Source organism: Pseudorca crassidens, chromosome 10 (assembly GCF_039906515.1).
Source record: "Pseudorca crassidens isolate mPseCra1 chromosome 10, mPseCra1.hap1, whole genome shotgun sequence".
In the NCBI taxonomy this organism is placed as follows: domain Eukaryota; kingdom Metazoa; phylum Chordata; class Mammalia; order Artiodactyla; family Delphinidae; genus Pseudorca; species Pseudorca crassidens.
In genome coordinates this window covers 63,029,301-63,050,653 of record NC_090305.1, presented here as the reverse complement: position 1 = coordinate 63,050,653, position 21,353 = coordinate 63,029,301, and the positions used below count along the sequence as shown (strand labels likewise).

The 21,353-nt window shown below is 44.5% G+C and overlaps 2 long non-coding RNA genes across 3 annotated transcripts in view; one reads left to right on the top strand and one right to left on the bottom strand.

The window, feature by feature from the left end:
- The window catches only part of LOC137232318 (uncharacterized), a 557,085-nt gene that overhangs the window by 59,329 nt on the left and 476,403 nt on the right, over nt 1–21,353 (bottom strand). The window lies entirely within an intron of this gene.
- LOC137233092 (uncharacterized) lies at nt 5,732–7,885 on the top strand. The gene is made up of 3 exons (XR_010947294.1): nt 5,732–6,208; nt 6,675–6,717; nt 7,640–7,885. It is a non-coding gene; the product is annotated as an uncharacterized lncRNA (long non-coding RNA).

Below are 21,353 nucleotides of genomic sequence, written 5' to 3'. Positions count from 1 at the left end.
ATTAGGAATTCACATAAGGGAATAATGTATAATACTTGGAAAATGAATGAAAGCTTTATTCATTATTATTGAATAATCTCCAAGACATATAAATGAAGAAAGCAAGGTCCAGGGAAACCGAGATGATATAGAAGCCTAGTTTAAAGAGTAAGTCCTGGTTTTTATTTGTAACATTTCCTGCTCATTTTCAGATGCAGGGGAATGGTAACATGGGTAGATGGTGGATCATTTTTACTTCCTTCCCAATGATAAAGTCAATACTTTTGTGACAGCCACATAATTGGGTTTCCACTCAGGGATTTCTGGGAGAGAAAGGATCAAAATAAAACTCTTTGAAAAAAAAAAAAACCACCTGGAATTCCAGTATGAACCTGTTTGTGTGAGACAGTAAGTAATCTTCTTCTCTTGTATATCATAAGAGCCTGGAATTGTTTACATTCTGCTCTAGGCTACTGAACCAAGTCAGCCAGAAAATAGCCATTGAAGAGCATGTTTTGGACTGAAAATCATCAACAGCCTCTGTGATTAGTGAAATAACTGGAGAGGCTGTCTTACTGGTTTGTGGCAGAGAATGACTCAGAGTGACATTGTGGTTATAATGGAAAAGGTACAATATTAAAGGTCAGTTCTATCTGCGGGGATCAGGGCATCAGTTCTATCTGTGTATTGAGCTCAGGATATTGGCTCTGTCTCTCAGCATGGCAGTGAGGATCCCATCAAATGAGGTAGTAAATATGATATGTAAAATGCAAGATCAATAGAGCTGATATTACTTTTATTGAATATATTTATATTTAATATTATTTTATATGATACTTTAAAAAAAATCAGTGGTCACAGATCTCAATTTTCTTGTGTTCTTTACTGTCAGCATGACTTGACAACTAATTAGTCAAAACCACCCATGAAGGTAGGCAGACTTATGCTTCAAGGAGAACTACCCCACACTGTAACTGACTGTGTAATAGCAGTATTTTTTTCATGTTTTTTTTCAAAGTGCCTTGAAATCAATTGTGTTAGTCAGAGTTCACCAGAGAAACAGAACCAATAGATTGTGTGTGTGTGTGTGTGTGTGTGTGTGTGTGTGTGTAATATATATATGGAATTGGCTTGCCTGATTATAGAAGCTGAGATCTGCAGCTGTGAGCTGAGACCCAAGATTGCTGATGGTGTATCTAGTCTGAGTCTGAAGGCCTGACAATCAAGAGAACTGATATTGTGGGTTTCAGTCCCAAAGCTGCCATGTTCAAGACCCAGGAAGAGCCCATGTTTCAGTTCCACATCAAAGGCAGGAAAAACTGATGCCCCAGCTCAGGAGTCAGGCAGGAGGAGTTCCTCCTGAGAGACTGTCAGCCTTTTTATTCTCTCCAGGCCTTCAACTGATTGGATGAGGCCTACCCACCCTAGGGAGGGAAATCCACTTTACTCAGTTTACTGATTCAAATGTTAATCTCATCTAAAACACACTCACAGACATACCCAAAATAATGTTTGACCAAATATCTGGGCATCCTGTGGCCCAGTCAAGCTGACATATAAAATTAATTATCACATCAGGTAAGTCTTGTTTTAAAATCATCTAGTTGCAAAGGTAAATAATGACTCATTAAACTATAATTTTTAAAGTCCTCAGTTCTAAAAGAACAGGGGTTATTTCATTTCCCCCAGACTTTGTTCTCCAAATAAATAGCCATTAGAGGGAGCTCTGGTTGCAGCATAGAAACAAAATTATCCTCCATGAATTGATAATGTTAACTTGAAACTGTTTCCAGGTTTTAATGGAGAGACAGAGAATATGTATATATATATATATATAAAACGCAAAACAACACTAAACTAAGATGTATTAAGTATGCTTTAGCATCACGATTTTGTATATCTGAACGGAGTGAGACCAGACTTGCTTCATGGAGTGCAAGAGACGAAATGATACAGCGACAAAGCTGGGTGGAATGACATAGGCTCTGAGCTTGAGTTCCAGCCATGCCACGGAAGCAGCTGAGTGCCCTTGAGTCAGTTGTTTCCCATCTCTCCTGGCCTATTTCCTCCCCTGAACAATGAATATGACAGAGATTAGTGTTTATCACACATTGGTATCTGTGGATGGGAGAATTTAAAAAAATTTTCTTTTCCCAAAAGATAACCTTGAAAATGTTATGTTCTTAAAAGCTGATGCTCTTGAAAGAATTATCTTAAGCATACTCTCAGTCATATGGATGATACACTCACAGTCAACCCAGCTTCTGCCATGCAGTTTATGAGCTATGTTGACATTATGTGGGTACCAAGCGATCCCTGTCTTGAAGTGACAGCGCTGAACTTTTAATCTGTTGCTAAGTCTCTTCTGGATGACTTTAGGTTGGTGTTGTCAAAATGACAACAGTTGACTTATCACCATTGTACCGATAAAGACAGATTTTCTCTTTCGCAGAGATAATATTGAAATTGAAATATTCTATGACAATGCAATTGAAAGCACTGTCATAGAATAGTATTTTAGAGTCATAAGTCATCTTGCAAACCAAAAAGGAACCCTCCTACACGTTGGTGGGAATGTAAATTGGTGCAGCTGTTACGGAGAATAGTATGGAGGTTCCTTAAAAAACTAAAAACAGAGTTACCATATGATCCTGCAATCCCACTCCTGGGCATATATCTGGAGAAAATTATAATTCGAAAAGACACATGCACCCCAACATTCACCGCAGCACTATTTCCAATAGCCAAGACATGGAAGCAACCTAGATGTCCATTGACAGATGAATGGATATAGAAGATGTGGTGTGTATATATGTATATATAAAATGGAATATTGCTCAGCCATAAAAAAAGAATGAAAATGGAGGTATTTTAGACTGAGGAGCACATATGTATTTTTTCTTGATGGATTTTTTTTTTTTTTTTGGTACATTGAGAGGAACTCATGATTTCACATCACTACTTCTGAAGACCCTGTTGGGAATGAGAGAGGAAGCATTGGCTCTGCACAGATATGTACACATGCATGTACCCACACATACATGCAAAAGTACTGAACAAGTTGTTACCCCCATCTTATCCAAACTTCCCTTTCTCACCAGTATGTACAGCCTACTGCTGTGAGGAGGTAAAAGGAAGAGAATGATGGAGAAAGAAAGAGACAGGGGAGGCAGGAAGGGAAAAGGAGCAGCAAGGCGTGGACCTGGGAGCAGCGGGCACTCCGTCTGAAGTGAAGAGAAACACAGGATACTGTGGCCTCCCTTTGTCTTCACTCCACATATTAATTAAAACTGATAGACATGGCCAAATGCAAGTTTCTGAGCATCCGGTGCCTGTACTGAGCTTGAGGGTGTGTTTCATGTATTAAACCCACAACCACAAAGCCTTCGACTTTGAAGTTCTGCAGAGCTACACGAAACCCTCTGTTCTCCCCTATTGTTACCCTTTGTGGATAAACAGGGGCTGAAGCACGAGTAGCCTTTGGCTTTCTTCTCCGTTGGGCGTAAGCCTGTTCAGCCACAGTTTGATGGTTATTATTAATGTATCTCATCTAATCTAAGATTCCTTCAACTGTAAGTCATACCATTATTTTATGTGCCACTAAAAAGGAGAATAAAAAACCACTGTCAAGTACGCTAGGACACAGCCTTAACAATGTTGCCGCTCAATGCATGGATTGGGGCACAAGAGCTTGCTGGTGCTTCGAAATGCCTTTTATCTGTTCTGAGGGACTTGGCAATCTCTCCTGCCTTTGGTCACACTGTGCTGGTGGGCAATAAGCCATCCTTGTGCATTTATCTCAGTAACAAGATGTACCTCCATTTCTTCTACCTGAGGGTTTCTAAAGCACTTGGTTATTGCTTTGAAAGAAATATGAGATTGCAATCATTCCTTTAACAAAAATACCGGCTTCATTAATATAAAATATATACTCCACTGCTCCATTTCCATGCCTTTCTGCGAACACAATGACTTTTTCGCTTGCCAAATTACAGCGAAATCTTTCTGAAGATATTTTCAATAACAAATTCAACATTTGCAGCTCTGACAATGCATATAACTCAGTTGAAGTGACAACATCAGGAACAGCCCTGGCCAAGTTTGTTCATGATAACTACAATGATTCTAGCTGCCAGACTGTGAATTGTGAGACACATCCTGATTTCACAAATGTTAAACTATGAAGAAAAAACCACATGTTTTAGAAGCAAAGAAATACCTTAGATCTGCTTCATTTTAACAGTTATGCTTTTCCTCCTTGAGCACTTTCTCCAGCAGCTCTGCCTTCCACCAAGAGCCCTCTCACGTGGCCAGTGTGTGCCTGCACCCCTGAGACTCAGCATCGGTTCAGGGGACAGTAGGTGCTGGGGCAGCCTCCTGCCCTCGGCGGCAGCATCGCTGGCATGACTGCACATGCCGCTGTCACTGACCTTCATGGTGGGGATACAGAGCTGTCTTGTTCTGGGCACACAGAGCAGCAAGAAAAAGAATCCTCCTTATGGAGGTTTAAGAAAAGGGGAATTATTTGTGAGGCCTTAACAGGCAACTGCACAGGCTTCCAAGGGCTGAAAATAAAGTCAGCCAGGCTCATGGGACAGAGGTCTCTAACTCTTGGCCCATAAGATTCTCCCATTTCTGCTTCTGATTCCTCCATGTAATAGACACTCAGTAAATGCTTGAAGGACTGTGGCTCTGGCTCACCATGGCAGCAGCATGGGCCCGACGCTCCATGACACAGGGTCTAGTCACAGCGTCTGGGCTTTGTAATTCACATTCTCAATAGAGAAACCTACGACTCAGCCCAGCCCATGGATTTGCTCTCCCCACCATCTTTCCCCACCACGGGGTCAGATGTTCATCTCTGGTCAGCTCTGGCCAACCTCAGGCTATCCCTTCAGTAGGAACTGTGGGAGGGGTCACTTCTCCCCACCACCAAATGCTGTGGGCAGAGAAGTAACAACTGGCTGACCTGGTACAGGATTCGTGCAGCTTTTAATCTTTCATCAGAACCCCTGAAAGATGCTGCATGGGCCTAGCTCAGTATTCTGTTAAATCATCTCAAGGCAAAACTCAGCTTCTATAGAAGCTGAACTGTGGTGACCAGGCCACATCTGGCTGAGAAGCTATGATAAAGGAAGAGAAGAAGGGACATGGGTCTTATTCTATTACTGTTTTCAGTGATGCCACTTCTTGTTTAATGTAGACCTACATAAACCTATCAAGCATGGATGCTTTCCCTATGAACCTAAAAGGCATCTAAGGTTACAGCCTACCCCACCTGCCAGAGCCTCCATATGGAATTCTGTGATCCCAGAAGTGATAAACAGTGGCAAAGTGAGGGTGGGATGCATATGGGGAGTGGAGAGGTACTTCCATGGGTTTCTTCCATGGACATGGGTATGTCGGTGGGTAGGTGTACTTTACAGCAGAATATTTCTCTTTAAGGATTTATCACAGGGTTTCTTTCAATGAGCACATTTATAGGGTGAGTCCTGTCACAGGCTGATTGCAGCTTCCACCCAGCACTGGCATTGCCTGAGGGCAGATGTCCTGGTAGAGTAAATAGGACACCAGCCTCACAGCAAGAAGTCACCTCTATCATAGAACAGCGCTACGACCTTGGTTAGTGTCCTGGCTGAGGCCACACTTCCAACCCCCTCTCCATAGAATGTGGGGAGATGGTGGTTTCTTGCCCAGCTGCCAGGATCCCCGCTTACAAAGAATGCTGTGCTGGGGAAACGAAGGTCCTCACACTATTATCAGTGCTATTTAAATGTGCTTGGCCGAGAGCCTTGCCCATTATAGGATTTCTGCCTCGGTGCCCAAGGCATTCTCTGCCCAAAGATTCTGGTACTGACAGTACATTTTGTTGCTGGCAGAGGCAGAAGAAACCAAGCAGGCTCTCTTTGGCCCAAAAGACCTGAGAGTCCTGGGTTTCCTGCAGATGCTCACTCTAGAGAAACACCACATTCCAAGTCAACTTCCAGATGTTCACCAGCTGGGCCAGTGTGATCAGAAATGCAGAGACAGCCAACCACAGATATGTCTCCAACAGCCCTGCTGTGAGTTTCTGGGTCCGGAGGGACACAGGGTCCCCTGCTGTGGGCAGATTCCTCCTAGCTGGGCCACTGGATACAAGTTTTCTATCAGGCAGTGGCTGAGCTCATGAAAGGAAGCAAATGACGGGATTTATCACCAGCTACTCCTTCCAGTGGTGGAGAATTCTCAGGTCAGGCCCTTTCTGACTATAGAATGTTTCTCCGAGGAGGTGGGGAGGCATCGGCTTAGAGGATGCTGTGAGGGGCATTAAGGGGCCCCTCACTCATCCTCACTTATTTCTCTAAACCTCATCTTGTTCAGAAAGGAGATTTGAGGGCAGTTATAGAAATATGAGCAACACAAAAGAATAAAAAGAAAAAATTGTTTAAAAGAAAGAATAAAAGTAAAAGAAAATCAGAGCAAAGGAAAATGACAGTGAGAAAAAAAGTGAAGGCTGATGGGGCAACACCAGAGCACAGTGTGTTTTCTCTGATGACTTGGTAAAAATTGCTAATCACGGGCATTTAATGCCTCACCTTTGCGGGAGGACACGGATGCTCCCTACCCCGGCCCCAGGGATGGGCAGAGTTCAGTTCTGCGTTGAGGCTGGGTTGTTCTCCCTTCCCCCTTACTTTCTGGCCTCTCTTCTCCCCCAGGGGTAAGCAGACTGCTGCTGCCACCCGCCGGAAGCTGCCTCAGGTAAACTTTCAGAATAAAAGGATGAGGGTCAGGGTCAGGGGGTTAACCCCGATCTAGAAGCCCAGATCCTATTAGGGGTCCTGGTGAGGAGAGAAGTGGGGGAGCCTGGTCCCAGCTAATCTGCTCCCCGGTTTCTGCAGCAGCACATTGGGGTCCCTTCTCCGACAAGGCTGTGGCTCCTGGGGTCCCAGGGTCGGGGAGGGCGTGGAGGTGGCCCAGTAAAGGCCGACCTCTATAAAGCAACGCGACTTTCTAGCTGCGTAACACTCAGCCAGTTGGTCAGTCTTCTCAAACCTAGGATAGCGATCTTTAGAATGAAATAAGTTAACGGGTGTTAACTCGTTTACACAGGCCTAGTGAATTAGTCGAATAAGATCCTGAACACAGAAACTCCTGGTTGATTGGAAACTTAGCCTCTCGGTACTAGAAGGAGAGAGAGACAAGGGATCTCCCAGGGAAGCCATGTGACATAAGAGTTAATGGCTGGAGTGCAGGAGGCAGGGCCCTTTCACTTACTTTGGGCAAGTTTCCAAACTTCCTTTAGTCTCAGTTTCCTCCTCTGAAAAATGGGAATAATCATAATTACTTCCATTATGATTTCTGTGGGGATTCAATGGCCCGGTTTAGGAAAGGTGTTTAGAACTCCAATTGTTACAGTAAGTGCTCAAAGAACATAAACTATTACTATTACAATCACTGACATTCATAAGGGAGGAAATCATTAATTCTCCACGGTGCTGGAGGATGTTGTATACCGCACCCGCCCCCCCCCCCCACCCCGCCCGCCCCGGCAACTCCCCGCACAGAGAGAAGATACACTGTTCTCAGAAGCAGAGCGTGGAAAGCCAGGTTCACAGAACTGGCAAGAGTTTTTGTTGGAAACTGATCTAATAGTACTCATAATTCACTTTCACTCATTCAGGAGAGAGTTGTGGCTGAAGAAAAGAGTAATAAAGAAGAAAACATCTATCTGATGAGTTTGCCCTGTGTCTTGGCCAGCTCTCTGATTATCTACTCTTTCTGCGGAGCTGCTTCATTTACTTGGTGGTGATGGGATCCTGGGAAGTTTCCACAAAGCAGCACGACAGCTCTGGAGGTAATGGAGGGAAGAATTAGGGCTGAACACCCTTTTCTGAAGATGAATGGTACGTGCAAACACAGAAGTTGAACCAGCTCTGTCTTAGAGGTTGAAGCAGAGAAAGCCTGGATTATCCTACATCTTTAAAGAAGTGGGTGGGACTGCATTAAGAAATAGATAAGGCTGATTTATAATTCACATTATTTTTTTTTCCCTAGAAGATGCTTAGTTTAATAATGCTGAGGGGGAATTATTCTGTTGAGAAGATTAAACAGCTTTCCTATAATCTCATTTACACTATTCCAGCGCTCAGCAAACGATTTCTTCATGTAAAGGCATTTGCTGGATGCCGTGGTGAGGGGGATATAAAAAAAAAAGTGTCGTGGCCCTGCCCTTAAGGCAAACTTCTTCTTGGGCTACTTTTAAATTATCTTTAGTAGGCTTAAAATTAGACTACCTGCTCACTCTTCTTTGAAAGATGATGGGTAAAGGAGGGCCTCTTCCTGTCGCTAGGAGTAAAACCAGGTCATTTTGAGCTGCACGAATCAACAGGAGAAGGAAAGTGAGTCGACTTCATGTGTGTGTGTGTCTGTGTGTGTATAGTGTGTGAGTGTGAGGTTCACTACCATGTACAGGGCCTAGCACACAGTGGGCTGGCTCTCAGTGAATGTTTGCTGAATGACTGAACACTGTGTGTGGACAGGAATTTCTGCATCCCTGGGAGCATGTATGCTTTTCCCTGGGAGGTGTGACAGGGTCTGCAAAGAACTGGGAAGATGGGACAGGATTTAGACAGCAGCCAAGGTTGTCTAGCAGTTCAGGGCCAAGGGACTCAGAAAAGATCCTGCAGTCAAGGTGAGAAGGAGGAAAGGTTCAGAGTCCAACTGCCCTGACTTGGGATTCCAGCTTTGTTACTTATGAGCTGTGCGACCTGGTCACCTGGCCTTTCTGAAAAGGAGGCTGGTGACAGGTGGACTTCCTGGAGGAGGATGGGCCCCTTTTTCCTAGGCAGGTGTCTTCAATGGGCAGCAGAGCCCAGGATTCCCTTGGCTGGAGTGGAAGAGATTCAGGGCTAGGAGTGTGCTGAGGGGGGCAGAAGCAGCCCATGCATGCTGTGAGCTGGCCCAGCTTCCCATAAGGAAAGGGGGCATGCTTCCAGAGGGACAAGTATTATACAAAGGGCTCTCAGTTTCTCAGGCAGCTGGAAGCCTGGGGTTTGTGGGAGGTTTGAGTGGGGCCAGGTGGAGAAGAAGGGATGCTGGCAGGTGCTGCCTGGAAAAGTTTTAAATTCCACAAGGACAGAACTGAACATTTGTCTCCCCACCTTCCCCAGAGCCCAAGTCAGGAAAGAAGAACAATATTATTCTGGCTCAAAATATGAAGTCATCTTACATCCCTTCCTCTCCTCACCTCCCATGTCAGACACCCAGTCACCAAGGCCCATCACCTCCACTTCCTAGAGCCTGCTAGAACTATCTACTTCTCCTCTGCTGTACCATTGCCACAGTCCACGGTCCCCACGGAATACAGTCTCCAGGCACGGGAAACGTGACTTATCTTTTTAAGAAACCTCTTCCCTACGTCGGCTGTTTCATGATCCCCGTCATTCATAGAATTCTGACCTGCGTGAATGGGCCCTGCCTCCTGTCCGGATGCTCTACCCCACTTCACTGAGCAAAGAGTTCCAGAAACAGACAATATCCTCTTCTAGACGGGCTTTGTAATAAAACCAGGTGTCTCCCTTCATGTTACAAAAAAGAGCCTCTGGTGAAAGCTTACTATAGTCAAGGCACTGGCACATAGTGCTCTATGCCTTATCTTATTTCATCCTCACTACAACACTGAACTTTAGGGACTTCTACCGCTCCCATTTACAGATGGAGATGCAGGCGGAAGTTACATAATGTTACCCAGATCAGTTCACTAGTCAGTGACGGCGTCAAACCAGCCAGCCTGACTCCACAAAGGGAAATTGTGCCTTCCCTCCTGTCTTGAATTGATCACCTTCGATGGTTGGTCCATGAGCACATATTTGACTGACACATTAACCAATTTGTCTCTTGAAGCAAACCTGGGAAGCGGGGAAGTCAGGGAATATTATCCTTATTTTTCAGAAAGGCAAAGTGAACTCAGATATAATCTCTAAATAGTAACCACGACGATGATAATAATGACATTATGACGAGTGGCTAACACGCACTGCAGAGCACGCTGGCCTTGCCAGGGCAACACTCCATGTGGACCATGTGTGCAATAACTAAGGTCACACGGGTACTCACCCAGGAGAGGAGCCTGGCCAGATTGCAAGGGGACTGTCCAGGGGCAGAAGACAGGGGCAGAGAAGACCCAGAGCCCACAATTCTTACACCCAGAGGTGACCTGGGAGGACAGGAGGGAGTGAAATAACAAGGGCTGACTGGCCATACTGACAGTACAAAGTATCACGCATACAAGCCCCAGCATCTCCCAAATGGTCCTCGCTTGTCAGGTGGGAGTTCTGATGTCTGGCTTGGGTTGTTTGTCCTCTTGTTTACAGACAGTGCTATAAGTCTGGGGAATCACCACCTGCACGTTGGGCTGTGGTGACCAACATCTCTCCTCTTCTCTGGGAAACTTCTACACTTAGTAATTCCTTTAATGTTAGGTCTCAGGACCCCTTTATACTCTTATAAGTTATTAAGGACCCTAAAAAGAGATTGTTGATACGGGCTATTTCCACTGATATTTACCATGTTAGAAATAAACAGCAAAAAACATAATAAATATGTATTAATTCATTTAAAAATAATAACCCCTTACATGTTAACATACATGCTATCTTTTTATAATAAATAACTGTATTTTCCAAAACAAAAACTACTTTACTAAGAAGATAGGCCCTTTTATATTCAGGAACTACTGTTGGTGCCAGGATGCAGAGTTTGGCTTTAATAGTTTGTGATTTTGCAGGAATTCGACTGAAAGCATTTCAGACCTCCTTTTTTCTCAGCACTTAGATTATATTTAGATACATTTTAATGGATTTCTTTGGATGCTCAATGCCAGCATCTACACTTCCAATTAATTGTGTCAACTCTGCAGTTCCTGCAGGCTAACAGAGGTACCTACAAAATGTGCTTTGGCCCGTTGTAATTAATAACGTGACCTTCTGAAACGGGAACCAAAAGCTTCTGGAGCAGGAAAATTGTTCACCTGAATTCAGTGGATGGTGGCCAGAGCCAGGCCTGAGCTGCAGCGTCTGTCAGTAGTGAGGCTGAAAGTCAGAGCACCTAAGAGAGACGTGTGAGAGCAAATGCAAGAGGAGAAGGAGAAAGCAAGGAAATCCATAAATCAGGAGTGATGTTTATGTTTCAGGAAGCTCGCGAACATACCAAATGACAAAATAAATGCGGTGGTGGTCTTTGGAATATGCTTTGAGGAAGCCTCTTCTGATCATTATTGGGCTAGCCTGGAGTCCTTCCCTAAGCCGCCCAGCCTCCACGAGTCTTCCGTTGAGGTAGGTCTGTGCCACAGAGCTGTTCTCCACTGACTTCTGCCTGACTGGGGCGCCTGCGTCCTGTGCCCCCTGCCACTCTTCTTCCCCCACGGAGTTCCCTGAGCATACACACTTTTCCTCACTCATCTTTTTAAAATACTATTTTATTGGGCTTCCCTGGTGGCACAGTGGTTAAGAATCCACCTACCAGTGCAGGGGACACGGGTTTGAGCCCTGGTCCGGGAAGATCCCACATGCCATGGAGCAACTAGGCCCGGGCGCCACAGCTACTGAGCCTGTGCTCTAGCCTGCGAGCCACAACTACTGAGCCTGTGTGCCACAACTACTGAGGCCTGCACGCCTAGAGCCCGTGCACTGCAACAAGAGAAGCCACCGCAATGAGAAGCCCGTGCACCACAACAATGAGTAGCCCCTGCTTGCCACAACTAGAGAAAGCCTGCGCGCAGCAACAAAGACCCAATGCAGCCAAAAAAAAAATACATAAAATAAATAAATTTATATATAAGAAAACTATTTTATTATTTTTATTTGTAATTGTGGTAAAATACATACACATAAAATTTACCATCTTAACCATTTTTAAGTGGCATTAAATATACAGTCACGTTGCTGTGCAACCATCACCACCACCAACCATCTTCAGAACTCGTTCCATCTTGTAAACCTGAAACTCTGTACCCATTAGGCAACAGCTCTGTTTCCCCCTCCCCTCCAGCCCCTGACTACCACCACTCTACTTTCTGTCCCTATGAATCTGACTCCTCTAGGTTCCTCATATAAGTGGAATCATACAGTGTTTGTCCTTTCGTGACTGGCTTATTTCACTCAGCATAACGTCCTCAAGGTTCATCCACGCTGTAGTACGAGTCAGAATTTCCTTCCTTTTTAAGGCTGAGTAATATTCCATTGTATGGATACACCACACTTTGTTTATCCATTTATCTGTCAGTGGACACTAGGGTTGCTTCTACCTTTTGACTATCATGCATAATGTTGCTGTGAACACAGCTGTACAAATATCTCTTCGAGTCTCTGATTTCAATTCTTTTGGGTATATAAGCAGAAGTGGAATTGCTGGATCATATGGTAATTGTACTTTTAATTTTTTTAGGCATTGTTTTTCATAGCACTGCATATTTTACATCCCCACTAGCAGTGCACAAGCATTCCAATTTCACCACATCCTTGCCAACACTTTTTATTTTCTGGGGCTTTTTTGATAGTAAGTAGTCATCCTGAAGGATTCTCACTCATCTTTGAATCCTCCACAACAGGACATGATACAGTGCATGGCCCAAGGGATGACCACAGGGATTGGCTTTTAAATGGAATGCCCTTTTGTTTCAATAACATGTTGAACTAAGTCTCCCTCTGACCAGCCTGCTCAACTTCACCAAAGGCATCTTTGTCACTGCACAGTGGTGACCTTTATCAGTGATGAGAGACCTTTGCACCTGAAGACAGTACCTCTCAACACTTCCTGTTCATACATGGGAAGATGTGACATTGTAAAAATGTATATCTTTCCCAAAACAATCTGTAAAATCATGTTGGATCTTGATACCATAATATAAAATTCACCTAAAAAATAAGCTTATGAGAAAAGACAAAAAAATCCTGGCAAGGAAGAATGGGGGACACAGGGAGATTATATTTTGTAGTTATTTAAATACGTTAACACAATGTGCACAGGAATCAGAGGGTTGCTGCCCGCTTGACGCAGAGATTTCTGTTCAGCTCCGCTTCCTTGCTGTGGCCTGAGGTTTACTATGACAATTGCACATCACAGCACTGCTATCAGCTTTGCCCTCAGGGCAACTTCGTTCCTTCAGTTTATTCACTACTTTCTGCTCCCAGCTCTGGTTCTGACTCAGAGTTTGTTACCCTTTCTTTAGGAAGGAGGGTTCCTTGGAGATTTTCCCTACTTCCTGTAAGCACAGCAATCCCAAAAGTAAATTCCCTTTAAGATTTAGGTGTTCTGAAGCAAATGGGGGGCAATCAGCAAAGTATCAATTATGTCATTGTGCTAAAAATAGATTCATTTGAGGAACTCACATAATACTTTGAACGTTATATATATCTTGCCTTAGTGGAACCAAGGTGGACAGACACAATGGCTGGGCAGTGGCAGTGCCCTGACCAGACTTCAAGCCCCTAGTGCCCAGCAAATCCCCCTTTCAGATGCTAAGATGTCACACTGCCTTTGTCCAGTGGTTTGTGACTTGATGACCAATGTTTTGTGATCGGGGAGGCCAACTAGGTCTCTAGAAAAACACAGAATAAGGAATGACCTCATCATTAGCCCCTCTACCTTTGTATTGCTGGACCAACCAGCTCTTCTTTTTATAGATTTTTAAAAAATAAATTTATTTATTTTATTTTATTTTTGGCTGCGTTGGGTCTTCGTTGCTGCGCGTAGGCTTTCTCTATTTGCGGCAAGTGGGGGCTACTGTTCGTTGCGGTGCGTGGGCTTCTCATTGCGGTGGCTTCTCTTGTTGCGGAGCACGGGCTCTAGGCGCGTGGGCTTCAGTAGTTGTGGCACACAGCTTCAGCAGTTGTGGCTCGCGGGCTCTGGAGCACAGGCTCAGTAGTTGCGGCACACGGGCTTAGTTGCTCTGCGGCATGTGGGACCTTCCCAGACCAGGGCTCAAACCCGTGTTCCCTGCATTGGCAGGCGGACTCTTAACCACTGTGCCATCAGGGAAGTCATATAGATTTTTAACAGAGGATCCTTCTAGGTTTCTAGACAAGCCAGAATTCCTGCGTTGTGTTTATTTAAAGCTAACTTCACCCCGCCCTGGCTTTACTGAGATATAATTTACATATAACACTGTGTAAGTTTAAGGTATACAATGTGTTGTGAAATCCAAGCTTTTTGTTGTTGTTTTTTGTTTTATTTTATTTTTGGCTGCATTGGGTCTTCGTTGCTCTGCGTGGGTTTTTCTCTAGTTGTGGCGAGCGGAGGCTACTCTTCTTTGCGGTGCGCAGGCTTCTCACTGCGGTGGCTTCTCTTGTTGCGGAGCATGGGCATGGGCTTCCATAGTGTGGCTCTCGGGCTCTAGAGCGTAGGCTTAGTAGTTGTGGTGCATGGGCTTGGTTGCTCCACGGCATGTGGGATCTTCCCGGACCAGGGCTTGAACCCATGTCCCCTGCACTGGGAGGCGGACTCCTAACCACTGCACCACCAGGGAAGCCCAATCCAAGTATTTTTAATGCTGGACAATGAGGAGCGGGAACAACCAGACAGACTCCTGCTGTCACCTACACCCTCAAGTTCCTCCCTCTGTGGACAGTGGGCCACGCAGGCAAGTGGAAAATTCCAAGACCTGTTCCTCCCCCAGAGCCAGTTAAGACTCAGCTAAACCTGGGCTGGGAATCAGGACACCTGGATTCTGGTCCAGCTCATCCTGCAAATACCACTTTTGAACATTTGCAGAAATCTACTGCCCTACCTGGATCTTAAAGCATCTGGATCTTAGAGTTGACTTCATCACAGTATTTAAAGAGATATTGTGAAGATTAAATGGCTACTTCAGAAATGTTATTCAAATGGAACACAGTAGTAGCAGTGGCATCAAACTCTCACTGAACACCTAAGATACTTAGGTGTTGGCACAATGGGACAGCTGTATAATCAGCCTAGGTGGAGAGACTGGATTCATAAATAAAATCTAAATAACTGTGTGAGGAAGTACATGACAAGTGCTAAGTGCTCTCAGCTATGCTCTACCAGGTTTAATCTTCCTGCTTCCCTAGTACCAGCTTTCCACCCTGGTTCCTTGCCTCAGAGTTCATCAAGCCTTAATTGGAAATAGAAATGCAGCCTCTTGCCTGAGTCACAGGGTGACAACAAACCAAGATAAATTAGAGTGAAGATTGCATGATCTTGAGCTTCTCCTGCTAACGAAGCAAATGCAAGCTGGAAATCTGCAGCCAATTTAAAGAGATGGTCCGTGTCACGGTCTGTAGCCACAGGGTAAGGTTGCCGGCTTTTATATTTGTGGCAGCATCAAGCTCCCAAGCGTCTATTTCAGCTTCCTCATCAACCCTTTTTAAAATTTGACTAGGAATAACAACCGTCACACCAAATATTTCCCATGTCACATCACGCAGAATATAAGGAAGCATTAGAGAGTGCAGCCCCACAAATTCAACCCACTTATAATGCAGGTTGCTAATAAGATATGACAGACAGATTAAATTTGTTCATAAATCCCCAGACTCATTTTAGACCATGTTTTGCCCAAACACTCACTATTCTTTTGACATATTAAGGGATATGGGGTGAGTTGAACTTCATTTTTCTTCTATGCATTGCCCCCAAGTTGGCCAGAGGTGAGGGATGAGGAAGAGAAGGCAAGGACATAGATATAGAATTAACAGAATTATTAGCATTAATAAGTGAATTTTTAGAATTAGTACATGAATTTTGAAAGTCCTTGAGCTACAAGGGCAATGTATAAGTACCAACTGTATTTCTTTATACAAACAACATAGAAAATAAAATTTAAATTTTATTTTACAAGTACAATTGCATAAAATGCATCAGAGATTTGGGAATAAATATAATGAAAGTTGTTCAAGACCTCCACAGTGAAAACTAAAAATCAGGACAGGAGACTTTAAAGACTATCTATAAAAATAGAGGGAATATACAATGTTCATGAAATAGAGCAATCAATATTGCAAAAATATCAGTTCTCCCCAAACTGAAGTACAGATTCAATGAAACCAGAGTCAAATCTCAGAAGAATGTTTCTTGGGGGAAACTGACAGGTAGATTATAAGGAAATGCAAAAGGCAAGAATAGCCAAGCCAATACTGAAGAACAAAGTTGGAGGATATTGAGACTTAATTTACAATTGCATTAATTAATGCAAATTTGGGTAAATAGATCAATGGAACAGAATGGGGAGTCTGGAAAGAGATCCACACAAATGCTTCATCTGACTGTCACAAAGATAACACTGCTGCGCAGTTGCGGGAGGAGGTTCTTTTCAATAAATGGTATAAAATTCCCTACTTCACACTATTCACAAAACCCAATTCCAGGTAGATTACTGATTTAAATGTGAATATTAAGTCATTAAAGCTTCTAGGAGATAGCATAGGAGAATATCTTCATGACTTTAGGGTAGGCAAAGATTTCTTCAATGGGACACAAAAAGCATGAATACTTAAGGAAAAGGTTGATAAGTTGGAATTCATTAAAGGTAAGAACTTTTAGAGAAAAGCCCTTCTCTAATCTTCCCTCCTCCTTAAAAGAAATAAAAATTAAAAACTTTTGGTCATCAAAACCCCATTAAGGATGTGAAAAAGTACCCACAGAGCAGGAGAAAATATTTGCAATCCATATGTTAATAACATAAAGAACTTCCACAGCAATGAAAAAGGCAACTCAATAGAAAAATGGGCACTTTACATAAAAGGATATAAAATACATGAAATATGCTCAACATCAGGGAAATGCAAATTAATCATCGGGGAAATGCAAATTAAAACCACAAGAAGAGGGCTTCCCTGGTGGCGCAGTGGTTGAGAGTCCGCCTGCCAATGCAGGGGACACGGGTTCGTGCCCCGGTCCGGGAAGATCCCACATGCTGCAGAGTGGCTGGGCCTGTGAGCCATGGCCACTGAGCCTGTGTGTCCGGAGCCTGTGCTCCGCAATGGGAGAGGCCACAGCAGGGAGAGGCCTGTGTACCGCAAAAAAAGAAAACAAAAAAACCCAAAAAAAAAAACACAAGAAGAATCCAAACTCTGACCCAGTAATTCCACTATTAGGTATATATATCCCACAGAAGTACCTCTTCTTCCTAGCATCTCTCCCACATTTTCCAGCTCCTAGGGCCCCCTTTTTCCAGTTCCTCTGGTCCGAGAGACAGACCTGCCTGTGACTTGGGCTGCCTTCTGAGCAAAGCAGTGAGAGAAAAGAGAGAGGAAGAAAAATAACCAGCATCCTCCCTACTTAAGGAGATGGATGTTCTCTAGGGACAGGGCTGGGAGAGAGAGAGAGAGAGAAAACAAAAACAACACAGGGCTTTCCCCCTGCAGCAGTATGGAAGCGTGGAAACTATAGAATGCATAGAAAGTGATTAGATGGTATACAGGTATAGCATAAACCAGGACAAAAATAAAATCTATAATTGAACATTAAATTTCTTTGTTGCTTCCTGACCAAAAAAAAGAAAAAAAGAAAAGGTGAGGGGTGATGACTGCATTGGATTGAATGTTTGGACTCTCTGACTATAACTAAAACTTTGGTTAAAAATTTTCCCATTTTTAAGAATTGTCTTTTTTTATCTTCCAGCAATGGTTTCTGAGCTGGCAGCCAGCTTCCCAGAGAGCCTGGGGCTGCCACAGTGTGGCCAGTGTTGCAGGGAGTAGACCATTTGGCCTCTGAAATACCTGCTTCTGGTCAGCATCAGCTCCAGGTAACACAGGAAGCTGAAAACAGATTCACAGGTGTCTCCAAGGGTCCAAGAATCAGAGAATAGGCCAGATATCTGTTCTTTGTTCTATTCATTCATTCAATACATGCTTATTAGGTGACCCATGTGTGCCTGGAACTAAGATATTGATTGAACTGCACACTTATTCATTATTATACTTCCTTAAATTCACACACCCTTTGCTCCCAGACCTGGAATGAGTGCTGACCTTGTAGCCCTTGTCTGAGTGTCCTAAGACCATGGGGTCAAGGAATTGGCACTGGGACCCAAACACCAAACCTGACACTGTAGGCAGCAAAGGAAAAAGCCACATTTGGGACCATCTTCAGGGGGAACTAGCCACTTAGCTAAGTGACCCCAGGTAAGCACTTCACCTCTCTGAATCTCATTCTTCTTGTCTACAAAATGGTGTAAACACAGTGACTTCCTCAGAGGGTTATTGTGAGATTAAATGATATAAGTCTATAAAGTGGATACCAGACAGAGCCGAATCTTTACTCAACCAAAGTGATGCTTTCCCATTTCGTCTCTCCCTCCCCTCCCACAGTCTCTCATCTGCTTTGGCCATCTCCCTCCAGGACCTTGAGACACCTGGCTCCGGAGGACATGCCCTTCTCCCCAGGGAAGCCCTCCTCTGCCTCTGAGAAACATGGGAAAAGCAGGCAGCTCATTCTCTGCACCATCAGCCCTGTCTGGTGAGGACTTCACGAATTTTAAAAATGAGGAAGAAATGTCATAAATGTGTATGTACCTCAAAAAGCTCTAAGGCAGCTCTCCTCAAACTTTAAAGTTCACTCAGACTGCTTGGGAACTTGTAAAATGCAGGTGTGATTCAGTTGGTCTAGGGTGGGGCCTGGGAGTCTGCATTTTTACCAGGCAATGCTGATGCTGCTGGTCATGGATTACACTCCAAACGGTTCTCTCTATGTCAAAGCACACAGACCCAAGCTTCCATGCCCAGCAGCTGCCTGTGTCCCCATGAGCCAGCCCCTTCCCATTCTGCCCTCTCCTGCTCACCCCTCCAGAAGGCAAGCTCTGAGGATGGTCCCTTCTCCTCCCAGGCCAGGCCCAACCACCCTTGGCACTGGTGACCATTGGTTCTTCCCTTCCCTGGGCTGTGGGCTGCTCAGGGCCAATTATCCCGAAGAGTAACCCTACAGTAGCCTCTGCAAGACCTCTGCCCAGGAGCACCGGCAGCCGAGCCCTGAGCCCTGCCTCAGTGAGCTGTCCTTTCCCCCTCTGCCCTGGGCACAGAGCAGAGGAGCTGGGCCTCCAGGGAGCAGAGCTTGCTTTCCAATTTTGGAGAGTCCCCTTAACCCCCTGATCTTTTAGCTTTTCAAGCTCTATCACTTACTGACTATGCGACTTTAGACTGTTACCTCCCTTTTCTGAACCTGAGGATCCTCATTTGTAAAATTAGGAATAAAACTACACACCTGTGTTCATAGCAACACTCTTTCACAATATCCAATAGGTCACCCAAGTGTCCACTGATGGATGAATGAATAAGCAAAATGTAATATATATGTGTGTGTGTGTGTGTGTGTGTGTGTATAGTTGACCCTTGCACAGGTCATGCACAGGTCCACTTACACACGGATTTTTAACAACAGTGAATAATACAGTACTACATGATCTGTGGTTGGTTGAATCCATGAATGTGGACCTGTGGAGATGGAGGAAACTTGGTTGAGGCCAACTATAAGTTACATGTGTGTTTTCTTACCCTCTCTTCACTCCTTCTGACAGCTTCATGCTCAGAACTTCTTTATAGATCCAGAAAAAAAAAAAAAACCCCACAAAAACAGTCAGCTGGAAGGTGGTTGTATATGCTCTTTCAAATTCTGAGTTGGACATGAAATTCCCAGTGTGCACCAGCCCCACGCTTAAATGGGAAGTGGACCACTGACCGTCAGATTCAGTGCCAAAGATTTTAGGAACTTAAATCAGTCACCAAGGACTAAGTTTGTCACTACTCTGCAGCCATTTATACAGCCATTATTCTTGTCAAGATGACTAGTGAGTTGACCCATGAGCAGCTTAGGGGCTGAATGGCAGCCAAATACCCAAGTGATATACTTAGGAGAAGCTCCAAAATCACCAACCAACTCCAGCTCACGGAAGCAGGTGAACCTACACTCGGGTGACTTTGGCTGGAGTGACAGGCTAAGACATAAAGAGCGTGTGCTTTGAAATCAGGCCCACCTGGGCTTAAATTGAACTTTGTTACTCACTAGCTGTGTGAAGATGGACAAGTTACTTAACCTTGCTGAACTGAGTTTCCTTAAATGTAAACTGGAGAAAATACTGGCATCTATGTTTGTGGGTAAAGTGTGTAGCAGATCTCCCAAGACAGGGAAAATGCTGAATAAGCCTGACACCACGTGGGTACTCGAGATCTGGGAGCTACTGCTGACGCTGTGTAGGATGAGTGGTAAGAAGGCTTCCAAGGAAGGTGATTCAGAAGTAGGGGAAAGATGAATATAGATGCATCTAATCTTGTCTGGAAAGTTGCTTCCTTGCACAGTCCTCTCCTCGATAGGCTGGGGCATGGCATCCTCCAAAGCCTTGAACGTTCTCCTTGGAATGCCCTTTCTGCACTGCTTAGTGGCCACTATTACATTTTAAACAGCCACATTGATTTTTCCTTCCCTTTACCAGCAAAATCCTCCAGGCTCTGTTGACAGACCAAAGCACATGCTCTACTTCTCTCAAGCTCTCTTCAAGGGCAGGGCACTGCATCAGCTCTTTACGCCTGGATTTGTGGAGAAAGCAGGTTGGGGACGCTGCAAGATCTCTTCAGATCACCTGTCCATTCCTGGCCAGTGCAGGCAAATCAGAATCACGCAAGACAGGGATAGTTGGAATTGACTTGGGGAGATGTGTAGGCTCTTTTTTATATAGTTTTTCATGGTAAGGCAAGGGAGTCGGATGAAATTCCAGAGCTCTGGCTCACTTGTCTTTTCCCTTCAGACAGGCATTGTGTTTCCACACTCACTACTCTAGCTTGTGAGGGCAGGTGGCTGCTGCCAGCTCTTGCTGATACAATGCCCAGGATGCTAGATGCCGACTCCTCACCTTCAATGCTTGTGACTCAGCCAGAGTGCAGACATGTAGAAGGTGGCAGCAGGGCCATGTTGTGAGGACTGATCCTGCTGGTCTTGCCTGATGCCTCCCTCTGCATGTTTGCTAGAAACACCTGCCCACTGGATAATGTCCACTGGGAGTGATGGAGAGAAGAGCCCTCCAGTGTCCTCACAGCCAGAGTTTTCCAGAGAAACAGAACTAATCTATATATGGTGACTTTGTATCTATAAAGCAATTTACTGTAAGGAAGTGGCTCATGCCATTATAGCCAGTGACAAGTTCCAAGATCTACAGGGTGAGTCATCAAGTTGGAGACCCAGGACAGCCAATGTAGTTCCAGTAGGAGTCTGAAGGCCTGAGAACCAGGAGGACCATCCAAGGGCTGGTAGGATCGAAGCCCAGGAAGAAGTTTCCATTTGTGTCCAAAGGCAGAAAGACTGATGTCCCAGTTCAAAAGCAGTCAGGTAGGAGGAATTCTCTCTTATTCATGAGATGGTCAGCCTTTTTGTTCCATTCAGGTTTCAGC